The following is a 15947-nucleotide window of genomic DNA, read 5'->3' on the forward strand; positions in this document are numbered from 1 at the left end:
AAGAGAATTTGCTGCTTTCTTGCTGAAGACGTCTGAAAAATCGTGATAAACACGAGGGACCAACTGAAGAATTTCATCATCGACAGTGGTAAGGCCTAAAACTTGCGAGGATGGAAGACAATTTTCACGGCAGTAGTTAGAATTGAAAATAAGTGTCCCAGACTGCCAATCAATACAGGGATTGTGACTTCTTAACCAAGGAATTCCAAGAATGACAGGGAAGAGAAGATTTTCCATAACATCAAATTTTAATAACTCAAAATGCCCCTGAACAGAAAAAGTCAAAATATGAGGGGTCTCCAAGGATACAGGTCCTGAAGAAACAAAATTTCCATCCGCCATCTTGACAGGAACTGGCTGGACCTTTGGAATGAGCAGAATTAGATGAAGACTTGCGAAGGCCTGATTGATAAAGCAACCACAGGCTCCCGAGTCCACCACGGCATCCACTTCAACTCTTCTTTGGTTCCACTGAAACGAAAGGTGAAGTAGAATATAAGATTGCAGTGATGGAATGCAAGGCAACTTGTACGTTTGGGACGAAGGAACTTTACCATCAGGTCGTGTGGGACAATTCTTAAGCAAATGCCCCGCCAGGCCACAGTATAAGCATAGATTTAGGCGTCTGCGCCGAAGTCTCTCTTCCACCGAAAGTGCCTTACGAACCACACCGAGTTGCATGGGTTCTGGGTCAGAAGAAGAAGAGACTCGGAAGACTGGAGGAGGAGCAATAGGAAGCACCCATTCCGGAGTAGAAGAGCTGACACCTCTTTCTTGGCGTCTCTCCCTGAGCCTTTGGTCAATCTGAACAGCGAGGGAAATCACTCCTTCCAGCGAAGAAGGCAGACCAACCCTTGCCAACTCATCCCTCAGGGTGTCGGATAGTCCCAAACGAAATTGATGTCGAAGGGCTCTATCATTCCAGAGGGTATCTGGGGACCAACAACGAAACTCGGCCACATACTACTCTACTGGGCGACGGAGCTGACGAAGGTTTCGTAGGGTTGCCTCGGCTGTTTCTATTTGGTGAGGGTCCTCATAAATCTTAGACAGAGCCTGAATAAAGGAATCCGTCGTTGCTAAGAGAGGACTGTTCTGCTCCAATAGGCGATGAGCCCATGCTTGAGGCTGCCCCTGAAGCAGAGAAATCATCACTCCAACCCGGACTTGATCAGTAGCATGAGACTGTGGTTTCAACGTGAACAAAAGACGGCAACTATTAAGGAAGGTTCTAAAAGTCTTTCGGTCTCCAGAAAACTTGTCAGGCATAGCTACTTTGGGTTCATGGGAAGAAGAGGAAGAAGCCGCTTCTCCGGCGGCAGCTACCGACTGCCCAGAAGTGGATGCGGCTGGAGGAATCGCAGACATCTGGAAACATTGCAACGGCTGCTGCACATGCAGATAATCTCCCCGGAGTTCTCTCACCACCTGAGTGAGTGAAGCAATTTGTTGGGACAAGTCGACTAGGGTAGGCAGCTCTTCCGAAGGCTCCATCTTGGCTTGGTGATTCTGTCAGGCTCTTTTGGAGACTTAATAGGAAGAGCAGTTAAAACTGCTGTTAGTGTATAGCTCGCAGGGTTTGACACGATGAAACGAGTGCAAGTTACAAAAGCGTGGTCGAATCTCAGGCAAAGGGTCAGTAGGCAGGCAGCAAGTAAAACGTAGTCAGGGACAGGCCGAGGTCAGAGGCAGGCAGAAGATAGTCGTATCGATAATCAGGCAGAGGGTCGGTAGGCAGGCAGAAGAGAATCGAAGTCCAAAGTCAGGCCGAGGTCGGTAACGAGAAAAGCAAATCCAAGAGTAATCAGGAAACACAAAAACGAGTACAAGCAAGGGAAATCACCAAGCACTGTTTGCTCTTGCTGACGTCTATTTACAGGGACAAGTTTGGCGCCAAAGCGTAACGACGCAGCGTTAACGCGCGCGCACCCGAATGAACGGACGCGCGCCCGCGCAAAGACGCACGCGCGGACGGCAGACGCCGAGAACACGCTGCAGTTACAGGAACCTTACAGCATCTGCCTCTTCTCCTTGTGATTCCTAGGGCACGCGCGGTGTGCACTTCCAGGTTTTTCGTGCTGTGCACATGACGTCATTGCGTCTGTGGAACGAAATTCAAAGCTATTTAAGGGACCTTCGGGCTTGTAAACATTGCCCATTGTTAGGTCTAATTCATTAGAATCTGGGTGTGATTCTGTCTTGTTTTGATTTTTTTGTACATAAATGGAGGGGGGGGGGTGGAAGCACTCTAAAGTCTAAGTAATAGTATATTTAAGTATAATGGAAGTGCTAGTTTTAATGCACATTCCCTGGTCCCCTGTCTCAAAAGTAAGTTTACAAAACAGGGGTTTTTAGTTACAAAGTTATGATCATAAAGTTGAAAAGCCACCATACCATGTCAAGGAAAACCCCATATGACGGCCCCTAACTTGTTTATCTCTTGCCATAGTATAAAAAGTCTTACTTCTCTGCATAGTAGCATTATCTGTAATCAGTGTCTGTTGAACCTTGGTTTCAGTATGAAGGATCTATCCTCCTCCGCCAGTATGCGGCTTTTAAGGCATAAAAGTATAGGGCCACATTAGTTTAAAGGGGTTCAACAGACACTGATTACAAATAATGCTACTATGCAGAGAAGTAAGACTTTTTATACTATGACCAGAGGACTGTGTATGATCACAACCTCCCTATTATAGGAAAAAGAGATGGCACTGGGAGCTCAAGGGTTTAAAAGATACTATCTATACATGCAACTATATTTTGTTTTCTGTTCGTCATCCCCAGGCTTTATTTGGGAGTTGTGTGTTGTTTCTGATTATATTTTTAAGTGACTTTACAGTCAGTGCAGCTCAGTACAGGTTCTGCCTGCTTTACTTTCTGTTAAACACTGTTACCATAATAGAGCAATAACATAATTAGGGGTTTGGTTTAGAGAGAATATTTTCTGTTTTGAGAAATATCATTGTTAAAACGTGAATTTTATTAGAAGATACATATCAATAACAAAGGGGTAAATGTACAAATTAATCTCATGATGTATATGGTGCTGAGAAAAAGTAATAAGAGAAATATAAAAGGTAAGTGGTGGCTGAAAATCATCAAACCAAATGATACCTTGTAAAGTAAAGGAAAATATATAAACAATTAAGCAATTGAAAGTAAGATACACAGAGGGTTTAAAGGGGCACTAAAAGCAAATTATGGTATTTTTCTCCTTATAGCTCACTGCTGTAATCTGTTCTGTTAGACAAGCAAACTATAGAGCTCATTTAAAATGCAACACGCAGAGGGTTATTTATTAAGGTTCGAATGGTAAAAACTTTTTTCACTATAAAATCCGAATTTTTAGTGGAAAACAAAAAACTCGATTTTTTTGAGATTTAATATACCACGAAGATGCAGAAAGTCAGAATCCGAAAATACTCCATCTTCAAACTGTTGAGGTCCTGTAGAAGTCAATGACAGAGGTCCTATTTGCAATTTGAAGGCATTATGGTCTGCGCTGGGTTTTGTACGATAATCTTTTCCGCCAATTTCACAAAAAATTCTGACTTTTCGAGAGTCAAATCTGAAAAATTTGGATTTTTTTCGCGTGATAATCTGAAAAAGTTATGGTTTTGTCCGACAATCCCAAAAAATTGCAGTTTTTTCCCATCCGATCTTTTTGCGTGGTTTTTTAATGGTAAATAAGGGTAAATCATGGATTTTAGTTTGGTCAGACTTTTTTTATTTAAAACATGAGAAAAATTTGGATTTTGATAAATAAGCCCTGCATTGTGTAAAGTGCAAAAGCATGATGGCACCCAACCTTCCATTCCCTACCTTGCGTGTCATTCAGAGGCACATGGTAGGGAGCAACAGGAGGCGCAGTCTGCAGGGCTGAGCTGTGATTACTGACATTGCTTTTTGCACTGAGAGCTGGATTTTTGGCACTCAGCACAGAAAGCAGCAACCCAGGGGGCTCATCTGTAAACAGAAACACGACGTAAAAAATGTTCTATACCTGTGATATGACAGTTCACCATTACCCATTAGTCAGTGTTATCTGAATAATCATTATTATTATTGGTCAGATGTGGAGTAGACCCTCTAAGTCTTGTGTTGGTTTTCAAGGTTCGGGCTAATTCTATTATATTTTTGCACATGTAATAAATTATTTATTTTTTCTGTTATTATTCATACCTTAAGTCTACTTAAAAATAATTTAAACACAGGTATGGGATCCGTTATTCAGAAACCCGTTATCCAGAAAACTCTGAATTATGGAAAGGTCATCTCCCATAGACGCCATTTTATCCAAATAATCAAAATTTTTAAAAATGATTTCCTTTTTTTCTGTAATAGTAAAACAGTACATTGTACTGATTTCAATCTAAGATATAATTAATCCTTATTGGAAGCAAAACCAGCCTATTGGGTTTATTTAATGTTTAAATGATTTTCTAGTAGACTTGGGGGACCATTTACTTTGCTCGAGTGAAGGAATAGAATAAATAAAACTTCGAATTTCGAATGTTTTTTTTGGCTACTTCGACCATCGAATTGGCTACTTCGAATCAAACGATTCGAACTAAAAACCGTTCGAATATTCGATAGTCAAAGTACTGTCTCTTTAAAAAAAACTTAGAACCCATACTTCGCCACCTAAAACCTACGAGGTGCAATGTTAGCCTATGGGGAAGGTCCCCATAGGCTTTCTAACAATTTTTAGGTCGAAGAATTGAACAATTCGAAGGATTTAATAGTTCATTTGATAGAACTATTTGCGGTAAATCCTTCGACTTCGATATTCGAAGTCGAAGGATTTATATTCGGCAGTCGAATATCGAGGGTTAATTAACCCTCGATATTCGACCATATGTAAATCTGCCCCTTAAGGTATGAAAGTCCAAATTACAGATAGATCCATTATCTGGATCATACATAAATGTATGTATGTGTTTCCAATAAGGATTTATTATATATATAATGTTGTATTAGGTGGGATCAAGGCATTGTTTTATTATTACAGAGAAAAAGGAACCTGTTTTTAAAAGTTTGAGTCATTTGAATGTAATGGAGTCTATGGGAGATGGCATTCCAGGAACTTGAATATAACCCTGCTCTAGAGACACATATATGTAAATGTAACTTTCCATGTTATGCAATTTCCCCCCCCCATAATGGGGCAAAGGGCAACCCTACCCATGTACTTTTATTTCCTGTTACACAACCATAATCTCAACACCTGTTCTGCCACTAGTGATGCTATCACATTGACTGGTATAAGGGATAGTGGGAGTAGTAGATCTGTAGTCCTAAGAGTATTTGTTGCTTATCCTTGATCTTTAAGAGGAATTGCTATTTACTTATACCAATGGTCAAAAGTCATTATTTCATGCTGTGAGTAATTTTGTTACATCAAACACCCACGTTGCACATACTGTAAAAGCCTCGATGAGGTCATTAAAATACCAGCCTAGAGAAAATGGTGCTAGGACAACTAGATTTGCATGGCCTACAATTTGATACTACAGGTCCCATTATCCCATTATTCAGAAAGCTCCAAATTACGGGACAGTCATCTCCCATAAACTCCATTTTAATCATATAATTGTAATTTTTGAAAAATGAGTTCCTTTTTATCTTTAATAATAAATCAGTATTTTGTACTTGATGCCAACATTTCTGGTTTATTTTTGTCAGGATTTTATTAGCCTGAAGTAGACAGACTGTCCCATGTGAGCAAACATCCATAGCAACTTTTAATAACTAAAGCAAATACTTTTCACAAATCTATATAACTTTGCTTAGCATTACCAATGGTAAAAAAACCAAACCTTTGTACAGTATCACATTAAATCGAGTAAAATCTACATACATAATTCATCTTTAAAAATATCTTTTCAGAAAACTTAAAAAAAATATATTTATTTTCATTGTCATAATGAATATAATTTACAACATCACTGGTTATGCAGCTATGAATAATGAGCAGGACAGAAGTTACCAGGGAAGAAATATATTGCCTTTAATTATTTACTGTATGTGGTAATAAAACAGCCATTGTCAGCTTTTAGTTAACCTTTGTAACATCTAGTTAAGTGAAATCTAAGTAACCTGTCATGTGTTTTCATGAAATTGTTTACCCATCAGTTTATGGTTTTAAAAATTACTTAGCAAGAGCAATGGCAGTTGATTGTGGTACTACCAGGTCATGTCTTTATCAGGTGATAATGAAATTATTTCAAATGTATCTCTATTTGTTGTATTTTACAGGTATGGAACCTGTTATCCAGAATGTTCAGGCTGGTTTTGCTTTCAATAAGTTAAATTATATCTTAGTTTGGATTAAGTATAAAGTACTCTTTTATTATTACAGTGAAAAAAATTGTAATTATCTGATTAAAATTGGCTCTCCGCATAAACTGATCCTATACCTACAACCCGTAATGTAGAAAAAAATTACATTTTGGCCTATACTAAGCTGCCAGTCCAAAACCCTACCCACTTTCTAGTATCCCCTTTAACCTTTTTGAAGATTGTTCTTGTTGATAACTAGGACAGCCTAACTTGGTTTTGACCATAGGCTTGCCTAAGGGGCTTGAACCAAAGAATATTGAAAACCTTTTGTATAACTCGTTGTTTAAAACTCTCACAAGTCTCACGAGTATATGGTGAGATTATTCTTCACTGTTAAAGATGGGTGCAAAACACAATACATTATTACTATTAAGATTTGGCTAATGAGTAGTTATAGAAAACTAGGCAGCTATAACCTTAACCCTAACCAAAGTAAGCAAGGGTTATGTGTCCTGTCTTAGTGAGAGTGTGAGATCAGCCTATATGGGCCTATATGGAATGGTATATCCCAAGAAATACAAGGCAGGGGCAGCCTAAACCGTATAGGGAAACTACTATTGTTAAAAATGTTGCAGCTCTCCTGTGATACACAGTTATGACCTTTGTAATAAGAAAATGAAATTAAATATATTTACTACAAGTTACCAGTAACATTTAAATACTGAGTGCTACCTGTTGTGTATTGTCTAAAACAACAAGACTACCTGTTCTCAGATTTATCTTCTATTCATTTAACATATTCTCATTTAAATCTTTTTCCCCCTTGCTCTTTGTGGGAAAGCGTAGTTCAAGTCACGACAATTCTTTTTCAAAAGGTTTTCTTTACAATTTCAGATATTTTCCAGTGCTAATTGAGAGAACCTAAGAATATTACCTTTTCAGCCTATGCATGGCCAATATTCTAACATGTATCTGCAATCTGAATTTTGAACCTTTGAGGCATGGAATTGGCATTCCAATATAACGTCAAAAGGAACATTTGTATAATTTAATTAGTGAGCCAACAGCAAGGAGGCCATGTGGTGCTTAGCTACAAAGTATTTGTACATAGAAATTATGCATCACACAGTTACCGTAAGTCATAAATTTCAACCATTTCAAAAAAATGATTGTTACTGCCTACATTGACCCTTTTAGTTTTGTTTAAAAAGTGTTTAAATTAACTGCAGTGAGACTCACATGTTGTGAAAATCACAACCTTTCAACTGGTCTTCATTATTTTTTTTTTTTTATAGTTTTTGAATTATTTGTCTTCTTCTGACTCTTTTAAGCTTTCAAATGGGGGTCACTGACCCTTTCTAAAAAAACAAAAGCTCTGTATAGCTACACGTTTATTGTTATAGCTACAAGACATACTTTCAGAACCTTTTTGTCATGTTGTCACTGAGAAAAAAACATGTTCAGTGTTAAAATAACTGAGCAGAAAAGCAGTGTGACATTCTTTAAAGGGATTAGCATAATGTAATAATCAGATTCTGCAAATATTTTGCCAACAAAGCGAGAGCAATAACAAGCAACAAACACATCTATATAATTAAGGTAATTGAAGGGCAAAAAAAGTCTAGTTTTAAAACAACTGTTATTTACATACAACCCTAAGTTTTTAGGTCAGTGTATGTTACTGTTTAAGGTGCTGCCCTTTGGTTTTTAAAAGAGTGTACATCTTGTGTGCGGTTGTCAGAACTGCTTCTGCTGTGAGGCAAAGTAAAATAATTCCATCTAGCAAAGTTTTATAAAATAACCAGATACTGACTGGATTCCCTTAAAAGTGTGAAGCTCCCTGGTATCCAAATTCTGCTCTCCAATTACAGATGGGGTGGTTTGTTGCCACCAAATCTATATCTGGCTTTCCATGTAGTTGTGGCATTCTTCTACTGATCCCAACCATTCTACTAAAAACATGTTACTTCAGTACTGGGCTCCCTGGGGAAATTCAAAAACCTTGTACATAATGAGACAAGATACACGTTTAGGTAAAATTATTCCATGCAGACCCATGGACCTGGTGCACAACCCCCTAGATGCATAAAATGAAATAGGTTTTATCTTAAATACCTATAGCACAACCCCAGTCTACAACAACTTCACTCCATTCTAGATTTACAGCTGAGAATCTCATGGAACTAAATTTGCCTCATTAAGAGTATTTCCTTAGCCACCTAGACATAGAATTACTGTACAATTGTATGCTATTCAGGTCCCTCCAGCTTAGACAAACACAGTTTCTGAGGGAGTCACAAATTGATTTGAATTGCCGTCACCCCAGATATGTAAAGGCAGACATTTTCTGGCAGACATTCAAATTAATGAAGGTGGCCACTGAGCGGATCCGCTTCTCTCTCTGAGAGCCAGTGCCGGACTGGCCCACCAGAAAAACTCCTGGTGAGCCCAAGTGTCAGTGGGCCCTCCTGCTTTTAACCATTTGACCTGTTTCATGGTCAATACCTACTTCTATATGGGCTTCTGAGAGGCTAAATAGATAAAGAATAATAAATAACAGAATAAAAAGAAAAGAGACTTGAAAAATAGAGGTTGAGTGAGGTGAGGAAGGGGAAGAGGAGACTTAGTTTAGAGAATGGGCCCCTGGCATCCCAATCTGACACTGCTGAGAGCAGCGGAGCCTTCAGCCCATGTGCCCACAGCCTTAGTTTAAGGAAGCACTAATAAACCATTTCTATTTCAATGCCTACAAGAAAAATATATTAAATATTTTTTTGCCTACAAGAAAAATATATTAAATATTTTTTTGCTTAAAAGAATCATAAAATGTCTGTTACAGTTTGGGAGTATGTTTATATAAATTATAGTCCCACTTTAATAATATCTTAGTTATTGGGTGCTAGGATTTAGCATACTGAAAAGTAGTTTGGTAGATCATTGGCTGGGACTAGGTAAAATCAGGAAAAGCCCTAAAGCTGCACCACATGCACTCAGACAGGGAGATGTGCAACACAACCCCAATTTTTTGCTTACAGTTTTCCAAGAACCCTTTGCTATACCCCTAGATTAATATAAGTGAAATGTACAAACAAACTGTATTTGTTGTTATAGAGATCCATAAAGCAATACAGTAATAAATGTAGAAATAAGCCACAGGGTAGCATAAACATGTCCAGAATAGTACAGGGATCCAGAACACTAGAATAACTAGCAAAGACCCCGAATAGAGCTCTTGGCATAGAGCCTATTTAATTTGTAATAGAAGATTTGCATCAGAGTGTATTCAAATCTGTTATAGAAACAAATGACAGTGCCATTTGAGCTTCGGTATTGCTTGTATCCGGTAAAATATTAATCAAATGCTTCTCCATAAAACCTGATTCGGGATTTTAACAGAAATAGCACAGTTCTCTGCACAGGGAGGAGAACATGTAGATTTGGGAAGCTAAATACACAGGTCTCCTTTCTAAAGTAATACATTAGCCCGCAGACTATCTACATTCTTGCAAGAGCTTGATAGAATTTGATACATACTTTACAAGTAGATGCAAACCAGCTATGTGCATAGCCTTAACTAGCTCATTTTCTGCTTTTTTTCTTTTTGAACAAAGAAAAAAATGTATTTTATGCCATTGCCTTGCCTTTACAATCTCAAGGATTCTAAATGAAGCCAGATTTTAAATTCATCTTAAGATATGAATTTTAATGTATGCACTTAGGGGCAGATTTATTAATGATCAAGTTGTGTTTTACACAAAAATTTGTTTTCTAAATTATTTTTTTGGTTAAAAATCTATTTTTTGGGTTTTAAGAAAAAAACTTTTGCCCAAAAAACCTTGACCAGAAAAAATCGAGGTTTAGTAAATAACCCCTAAGGTTTCAAATTCACAAGGAAAAAATTCACATCGCAATGTAGGCTTCATTAGGCTTTTGTTGCATTGCGAACCTTTACACCTGCTCTGGAGTTTCGTTATATATTTTTATTACATACACTGAGAACGTTTGCAAAAGCAATTCGGTTGCAAACTTTGTGAGAAAATTGTTCAGGTCTTTAATCAGTCACAAATGGGGCAAACATGGTCACTAACGATCTCAAGCATATTTGCGACTGTTTTTTGCTCTAACGACACCTATTATATTATATACTATATAGGATAGGATTGTTTTGCCTTCGATAAGGATTAATTATATAATAATGTTATATATAATTATAGTTTGGCTCAATACAAGGTACTGTTTTAGTATTACAGAGAAAATTTCGGATTATGTGATTAAAATGAAGTCTATGGGAAATGGACATTCCGTAATTCGAAGCTTTCTTGATATTGGGTTTCAGGATAATGGATCCCATACCTGTATTTCTATAACTAAATAATGCTTCTATCTATATTATTTTGTTGCAGTCTATAAAAGTCAACCAGCATCACATGGCTTTTGGTCTATGTCTATATAAGCCAAAAATGGAGACTAATGAGCAGTCAATATGAAATAGTATACGTGGATTCTGTGTATGGCTAAACCTAATTTGTGTGTCTTTCTGCATCCCCTGCAACTATACAACTCTGTTTACAGTAAAATAATCATTATGTGTATGTATGTATAAGATGAGAAGGTTTATGTAGCTGAGGAATATATTTCTTAACTCAGGTACCATGTAATGTCAGCTCGCTTGCTTTTATAACCTCCTTATGATTCCAGGATACATTTCACATAGCTCGGAAGAGATAGATTTAATAGTTCAGGAATGGGAAGCTTCCAACTGTAAGCCAAGGCATTTTTCTGAAATGGCATCAGTATTCAGTACCAGTTGCACCTGATCCTTCCGCTGGCATGCAGTCAGATGAGCTCTATTAATGAAAACTATTTAAAATTTAAAATGCCTGTTTCTGTATAACCCATTTTGACAGTACAGAATGACTGCTATAAAATACTTGGCAGTAATTTCTGACCTTTCATGCAAAATAAAACTGCAATTACTTACAAAAAGAAGAGAAGACATATGTGCAAATAAACCTGCAAAGTGCCAAATTGGTACATGCCCTACCCCTACCATATATATAGTGCTGAGCTGAACTTCTAAAATGGGTTGTAACAAAGACTCTGGGGCAATCTTACCCAGATACCTCATTTTTTTAACATCGTTGCTACAACCCCAATTGCAAACATAAAATAAGCCTACTATACTCAGAACTCCTTTACACCATAACACAAATGGAGAAAACTAAAGCAGTGCTCAAATGGGAGTTAAGACTAGATGGATCCCAAGACGAAGAAGAGTGGGAGAAAATACATAGAAGCATGGTAACAGCCTTTATTTACACCCTTACAGTATAAAAGAAAATGTACATCAGTTATACCATGACTGGTATCATACCCCTAATAAACTACAAAAACAATTTCATACTACGGGTCTATTTCCATGAGGATGCGGGAGACAGCAGATGAAATGCACATGTGGTGGACTTGCACCATGATTAAGGCTAAGGCCACACTAGGCGATAGCGCCGCGATTTGACTCGCGGCGACTTTTCGCCGCGACTTTTAAGCCGCAATCGCTGGGGAAACTTTTGCGCTGGCGTCTATGGGGAATCGCGAAAAATCGCCAGCGTAAAAACACACGCGGCGATCTTTTTTCTATTGTCGCTCGAAATCGCCTAGCGAGGCAATTTCGAGCGACAGTAGAGAAAAGATCGCCGCGTGTGTTTTTACGCTGGCGATTTTTCGCGATTCCCCATAGACGCCAGCGCAAAAGTTTCCCCAGCGATTGCGAGTCAAATCGCGGCGCTATCGCCTAGTGTGGCCTTAGCCTAAACAGCTGTGGAAGAGGTATTTAGGACCATAAATGACACCCTAGCAACTGATTTACCACCTGATCCATGACTGATCTGGTCAAACCTACTTGCAGTTAGGTAATTGCTCTGGTACAATTATGTGCGCCAGTAGTAGTTGATCAGCCCCAGTGACTCCTTTAGTTACTGTTTGTTCTTGCACAATGTTAGGCACTGGTTCCCACTGTTACAACAGGAAGGGTTTGAAACACTACCCCAGTGAATTAAAGCTGCTGTGATGCTTAGCTGGCATGTAGCGTTTACTGGCAGAATACACAAGGGGGGTTGTGGGAGCACCCGCATTGCTAAGTAAAAATATATAGAAGTACAGGTATGGTATCCGAAAACCTGTTATCCAGAAAGGCCAACATTTTATCCAAATTTTTAAAAAAGATTTCATTTTTCTCTATAATACTAAAACAGTACCTTGTACTTGATCCAAACTAAGATATAATTAATCCTTATTGGAAGCAAAACCAGCTTATTGGGGTTATTTAATGTTTACATAATTTTCTAGTAGACAACGTATGAAGATCAAAATTACAGAAAAATCCATTATCAGGAAAACCCCAGCATTCTGGATAACAGATCCCATAATTGTAGCTCCATTTTGATTTGTGTTCGCAGCTTGGACAGCGAGGCCTGTGTTTAGCACACATACTATTCATCTTCTCAGCCAGAATGAATTTAATTAGAGGGCAGTAGGAAGGACATTCAATTATCCTGCTCTGTTTTATCTGTCTGCCTTATTGTAAACTACATCTGTTCATACATGTGGGGACTTCAGCATTTAGAGGTATTTGGTTTGACTATTTACTAGACAGGAATTCCTATTTCTTACTAGCAAAATATTTTGCGTCTGACTCCTGCTTTACAGCAGATTTTTATATCAAGCTATACTAATTAGTATGCAAAGTAGGCTCTTTTATCTTGAGACCCTTCAACCATTGCTGAATTACAACTGGGGGGTTATTTATCAAAATCCAATTTTTTCTGATTTTTAAATTAAAAAGTCAGACCAAACTAGAATCCATGATTTCACCTTATTTATTATTAAAAAGCACAAATGAATTAGTTTGGGGAAACCCCCAAATCAAATGAAAACATCATATTGTATGATTTTCCAAAATTGTACTATTTTTTTTCGTGATTTTTCTGGATTCTTGCCAGAAAAAGTCGGCTTAACGGGCTAATTCCAGCGCAGGCCACAAACTTCCAATTAGGAAGGGATCTCTCCCATTGAGTTATATACAACCTTTGCAGGTCTGAGATGCCGGATTCTCTGATTCTGAATTTTTCCATTCTCTGGCTTTAATACTGTAAATCCTGAAAAATTCAAGTTTTTTTTTTCCCACTAAAAATTCAGATTTTATAGTAAAAAGAACCTCAGATTTTTTGAGTTTTTGGCATTCAGACTTTGATTAGTAATTCTCCTAGTGTGAAGCTGTGTAGTCTAGATGTCTTCAGTCATCAAGAACAATGATCTCCAACCAGTAGGTCTCTAGCAACAGGTTGCTTCCCGTGATTACAAAGCAGGTGCTTCTTTTTGAATTCCAGGCTTGAAAGCAAGTTCTGGTTGCATAAAACCCATGTCTTCTGCCAAACATAACCTCTTGTAGGCTGGCAGTCCACAAGGCTACCAATAGCAAATCACAGCTCATATTTGGCACCCCCAGGAACTTTTTGCATGTTTATGTTGCTCTCCAAATTTTAATGTGGCATGCTGCATATGTAGTTAGGCAGGACCATACCCAGCATTGGCTGGTAAACTGATCAGGTTGATTGCATGGTTTATAAGAAATCAACTCAGACATATGTCACGGGCCACTAAGGTTACCAGAGGAGTACTGACACACTGACAATGAATGCAGCTAAACTGAATGTAAACTGTGTCTAAATTCAATGCAATCAACATAATTCTTCTATCAGGATTTTCTAGATGAGTCCCTGTTTTTTTACATTGATCTAGAACCTTGCTATCTAAGCACAAATGAGTAATGCAACTGGACATACTACTAAACCACCATGAATCTCTGGACCCTGAGTTCCATACTTCCATTCCTCAATCTGCCCATCTTTGCCACACCCACGACAGCACCACTCTTTACCAAAGCCATTGTCAGCCCCTTGATATCCACCTTCCACCCCATACCATCCACTCCCACCTTAAAGCCACAATTACATTTTAAAAAACTGGAAAGTTGGCAAATTTAGTGAATTGGTCCTTTACCAAAATGCCCTGCTGATTACTTCTCTGATACTATGGGACAGTGCAGTCTGACTGGTTAGATGTGTGATTTTTAGGTACATGACTGAAGTTCAACGCATTTGCAAACCACGTGTACTGTATATGTTTTGTTGCATTTAGTTGTGCCTTATGGAATATTGAAATCTGATTGATCAGAGACAATGTTGGACCGTTGTGGGTGGAGGGACTGAAATTTTGTAAAGTAGTCATTGACCTCCCTAATTTTGTTACAAGTGCAAGGGGCCCAAGATATACAAAACCTTTGCATGTGGGGCCTCTTAGTTTTTTAAACCAAATATACCTGTTGACATCCTAACGGATGAGGAAATTATCCGAGAAGTTTTGTTGCATTCAGTCATATGCTCAGTCGTGTCTCAACACAAATGGAACAAACAAGTTTTCTTCTTTTATAACATTGTTATTTGTTCCAGGAGTCAGGAATGACGCAAATCACATTAAATCAGGGAACACAAACCAAAATGACCGAATGTCTACTGACTTTGTATTTATAAAGTGGCAGACCTTTGAGAAAACGTAAGTTTTTGTATAAACGATTTGTCTTCTGTACAAGAAGTGGAGGAAGGAACTAACCTTGTTAGTCAACATGTGATAAAGGCTTTGTCATTTAGGTGCAGGAGGCCCCAAAAACAACATACAACCAAACTTAAATGTGCCATTAGCTTACAGCAATAGTTTTGTACACTGGCCTCTTTATTTAAACTAGTACCAATTGAAACAAAAAAAAAAATCAGTAATACTTTTTCTCGAAAATTATTTATGAAATAGATAACCTCATTTGACCCACATAATCTGAAACCTAGCTTACTGTATTTATCAATAGTCTTCTTCCATGCAGAGGCACTTTTGCTCCATAGGTTAATATATCCATAAATTTACTCGTGATTTATGACCTCTCATGATCCCACTTGTTCAATATCCCTCCGAGGGGATAAGGCCTCTCAGTAAATTACAAGGATGTGTTATTATTTGATATAGTGTGAGACAAGATTTTATTTTAAGTTCCCTGCCATTTGGCTGTAAATTTCACATTCAGCCAGAAGCCCGGAAACAGTCAACTGTAACAGTTTAAGGAACAGAAAGGGGATTAAAGAAGTAATCGTTTGCTGTTCTTTTCTTCAGTAATGACTTATCTGTCTCAAAATAATTCTGGGAGCCCTAATCTCACTTCTCTAAGGAGAAATATCATAACATGATCCACAGGCCTTTTTTTTTTAGATCTTGCTGCTGTTTAAAAAGCAGTTTTAGTTGGTATAAATGGATCAGCTCATTACATAACCAAAATCATTTCAAAATTATCCAAATTAAAACTCCAAATCTCACCTTATGCATGTAATAAGACATGGAAATTTTACCGCATGCAAATTGTTTGCTAGATGCAAAAATGCAAATATAGTAATCTGTATGTACTCTAGTTCCCATTTAAAGGGCAAGACAACCCAAAAATAAAAGAAAACATAATTCTAGGCATCTTTCCTATTTATTAAATATTTTCAGTGCAATAAAGTTATTTGTAAAAGCTATTGAAAGCTGCATTTGCTAAATCTCCTGGCTGATACTTTGTAAATTGG

This window comes from Xenopus laevis, chromosome 1L, assembly GCF_017654675.1.
Source record: "Xenopus laevis strain J_2021 chromosome 1L, Xenopus_laevis_v10.1, whole genome shotgun sequence".
Lineage (NCBI taxonomy): Eukaryota > Metazoa > Chordata > Amphibia > Anura > Pipidae > Xenopus > Xenopus laevis.